This window comes from Lipotes vexillifer, unplaced genomic scaffold (genome assembly GCF_000442215.2).
Source record: "Lipotes vexillifer unplaced genomic scaffold, Lipotes_vexillifer_v1.1 scaffold1385, whole genome shotgun sequence".
In the NCBI taxonomy this organism is placed as follows: Eukaryota; Metazoa; Chordata; class Mammalia; order Artiodactyla; family Lipotidae; genus Lipotes; species Lipotes vexillifer.
The window spans coordinates 393,237-397,617 of record NW_006792593.1 but is presented as its reverse complement, the minus strand read 5'-3'; positions in this window follow the sequence as shown (position 1 = coordinate 397,617).

Genomic DNA, 4,381 nt, shown 5'->3' with positions numbered 1-4,381 from the left:
AGGGAAATAATTCTTTCTCTTCAGCTCTCCTATGGTAGGGTACTGTCATTGCAGTCAGTATACTTGATGCTTAAAATCTTCATTTCCTTACTCCTTTCTTTGTCAATTATTTTACATATCCATGAAACTAAAATTGTTGAATAAGAGAGTTTTGGGCCCTATATATTTAAATATAAGAAACCTTTTCTGAAAAATATGGTTTAAAGTACACCACCAACTTGAGATTTAACAAAAACATTAATGCATTTTACATTTTATCATGTTTATTACTGTCTAGCACCTTATTTACAATAAAAAATAATGAGTTGTAGAGATATCTATTAAGGGATTTCATGAGAAATGACTTCGTTTTCATTATGAGACTAAATGTAGGCAGCAGCACAGTATTGTTCAGGATAAATGACTGTTTGATAGGCTGATTATACCAGGAGGAATAACCTTCTCTGTAGTGCACAAAGATTCTCAGGCTCAGAAATCCAGCCAAGTACAAGTAGGAATATCCCTGAGAGACCTTTTCCGGCAATGGATGAGAGCTTTTTCCTTTAGGACGTTCAGAGGTCAGTGCTTACAATTTCACCAGTAACCAATGTCTGTTTAAAGTCTCCCTTGTTAGTGAAATGATGGTGATATAGATTCTCCTCAAATTTAATTCCAAATGATAGGAAGTGCTGTCAAGAACAAGTAAAAAAGAATAAGTCAAATGTACATGACAGTGTAAAACTGAGCACAGTTTCTACTATATACTTATAAAGGCTTCACAAATAAAAATGTATATGGTGGTCAAGTAGAAATCAGGCCACGGAGCTTAAAACTGAAAATACCCTGTGTGCTGAGAATCATCTCCGCCCTTTCATTTCTAGAAGTGGTCATCCATGTGGCATAACTTTGAAGGATTATTTTTCACGTCTCTCTCTTTGTTCTCTTAATTTCAGACTTTGGGATACTGATGGGTAGAACTGGTGATGAGTAAGAGAATGCATATAGTGCAAACTTAGGGACAATAAACTTTTATGTAATAATAATGATATTGAAAAATTTTACTCTTCCCAAGATTCACATGTACATATAATCCCACATCATTTTTAGAGTCACTTAGCTTACTTTTACACCTTGGGGAACTCTGGGATAAACAGGAATTTTTTTCTGAAAATTATTAGAAGATGTTTATGTGCATTTTGGGAGCTAAAGATCAGGGAGAGGGCTAGGTAAGGAGTTAAGTGAATTTGGAGCTGTTTTTAAATCACTCTAGATATAGTAGTGAATTCAAAGGTTATACTGCAGAAAATTTAGACAGTCTCTTCAGGAAATGTGAAAAGGCTGTTTTAGTTGAGGACTCCATTTTTCTTACTGCTACGCAGGTGACATATGCATTATTTATACATAAAATACAGAGTTACCTTTTAATTTTTAAGTGAATCATAACTGGAAAAATTTTAATGAACAAAAATATGTGTGCATGTGGCAGAGTCTCTAAAATCATTAATAAAAGTCATTTTGAATTGAATGTAGTTATCTGCTGTACTTGATAGAATAGCAATTTCTTAAGCGTCAGTCCTCAAATCCATATTTCCTTCAACTCTGGAATCATTACAAATGAGACATTGTACTTTGTCTTCATCCTGCTTCCACACTGAGAACTGAATGAACATTTGCCAGGTAGCAGCAGAATATTATTTTTTTAACACACATATCCTTATATTTCTCTATGATAGTTCATAATCTTTTACCCAGTGTACTGGTCACACACACCCATCTTCAGTTGTACATTCTCTATCTCTCTCTTGTTCTCGTGTCTACTCTTTACTGGCATTACTCTATGCTTTCCAAATCCAAGTGAATCTATTTAAAATACTTGGGCCAGGCACATTTTCAAGCTGTTGATTCTCTCTGTACTCTTCTTGTAGAACAAGCAACATAGACATATTGTCCATCTATACAAAACAGGGTTAAGTCAGAATGGTTCCTTTGTAAAATACTTACTTATTCAATGAGAAGTGATCTAGGTTGGTCAGAAGAACCCAGAAATCACACCAAATGAATAATTCTTCAGAGAATTCCAAACTCTTTTGTACCTCAGCATGTGTCTGAGGTCAGGGGCACTATGATCTCCAGCTCAGGAAAGAAGTCCACCTCAGATTTCTCAGAATTATTGAGTGATGATGATCCTTTAAAATAATAAGCATGGGGAAGTTTTAAAATTTCTACCAATTTAATTAATATATCTTTCATTATTCTTAAAATATAAATCATATTTGCAAGAGGCACACTTTTTATTGGGAATTTAGACAGGAAATTTCATAAATCTTTTCAAGATTTTTTCAAAATTGGGTCTTCTAAATGCATGCCATTTTCCCAAGCCTTATATCATTTTTGTAAAGTATTATCACAGGTTTTCTACTTTGTTCTTCACAAGTTTGGAATTTGGGAAGGCAAATGTCATTCTTTCTATTTTACAGATTAAAAAGTGAGACACAAATAGTTTATCATTGGTCATATCTAGAAAGTACTTATCCTGATTCTTATTCAGTGCTATTAACTATGTAGTTATTTTCATTTCATATTCTGGGATCTTATTTATTTGGGTTCACCCATGCATATTTTTCTTTTAGAAAACTTGTACAAAGATAAAATCATTTAAAAGGTTACTTAGTCATTTAAAAATACCTATTTAAGTGCCTCCTGTGAGGAACCATGGAGACATACAGTAAGAAAACAGAATATAGATTAATTCTGGCTAGGATATATTTCAGTTAAACACAAGACAGAGAGACCCTTTAGGAAAGTTTTGCTATACTCTTACTCCACCTAGAAGAATATTCCCATCATTTGCACTATGAAATATGCCTTGGTCAAGGCCCTACCAATAATAAGCAGAAGAAGAGTGTGTTGTGCATATTGGTTTAGTCTCAAACTAAACTCATTTGCTTAGAGAGACTAATTTTATTTGTTCTTTTGTTTGTTTTGTGGACTCTTTGGACTATCTTTTTATCATTTAAAATCTTGAAGGTATAAAAATACATGAACCCATTTTGTTCATTTCAGCATTACTCAAGTTCTGAAGCTTTTAGTCATGTCATGTTGTCCATGAAATATGTGATAGATATGCTCTTTCCTTGAGCATCATATTTGCTTCTACAAACATATCTCAAAGTATAAGGAATTTGTAATTTTCAACATAACTGACAGGACTGGCAGACACACTTCTCAATTGACTTGGTACATGTTTTGTTATACATAAATTATGAAAGCAGCAGTTATTTCTTTACAATTTTAAATTCTCAGAGCAGCAAAACAGATTATAACATAGACTAGTTCAAAATTAAATGAAAATAATATTTAAAGTATTTTAGAATGAAACACTTTGCATTTTATTGTTGAAAGTACTTGAAGCAACAGAAATGATGAAGTTTGGTAGAAATGCAAAGCTGATAAACACTGTAAGTTAAAAACAACAATTTGTGCTAATAGTACACATACTGCTTTCAATGCACAGTGCTAAGCTGCCTTAACATCAAAGAGTATTCTGCTTTGTAGATTCAAGGTAGTAAACTGTTTTATGTTTCAAGTTTCAGCTTGGTGAAAATTGAATCAACTGAGTTGCAAAATCAAATTTATCATAAAAGTGGTAACTGACCATTAACTACAATGTAATGCTGTAAACATGACCCTATTGTGAAACTACAAGACAGCCTGTTCTAGAACATGACAAACAGTTAGGAGGAACAGGAAAAGTCATTGTATTTGTCACTAGGAACAAGAAAGATAAAAGGAACATGATCCTGTGCTGTTCCGTTGTTTGCTTCACAGTTTTAAGACACGCACTATGCTCTTAATGGCAAATGCCTAGAGGAATGGTGCCTTCATTTTAAATTACAGCTATGTATGTTTAAGAGATTGTATCAGCATTTTCAAGGAGTTGCTTCTCTATATTAGATATTTTGTTTTAAGTGCAGCAAAAGGCCAAGTTCAAATTCATTCCTAATGAGCCATGTATTAATGTCAAAGTCTCTGCTGTCCAGTCAAATGCCAAAGAACACATCTGACTTTATAATGAGCCAAAAAGTTGTCTCTTCATAATCTCAGTTAGCCTTCTGTTAGATAGCTGCATCCAAAATTTATAACACAGTGGTGGAGATTGTGGCTGGGATGGCTGAAATCCAATCCAAGATGTAAAACTTCTCATATTGTGTCAGTATTATCGCCAAGGCTTTACCATTCAATCTCCATGTTGAATACACTGACCCAACGGATTCCAGATGGAATGTAGCCTGAATCTGATCTACTCTGTACGCTAGTTGAGAAGAGATCAAAACCAGATGACAGGCATCAAGGAAACCAGCCAGTGGCAGGGTGGTTGGAATGTAGGTAAAATTTGAAATGA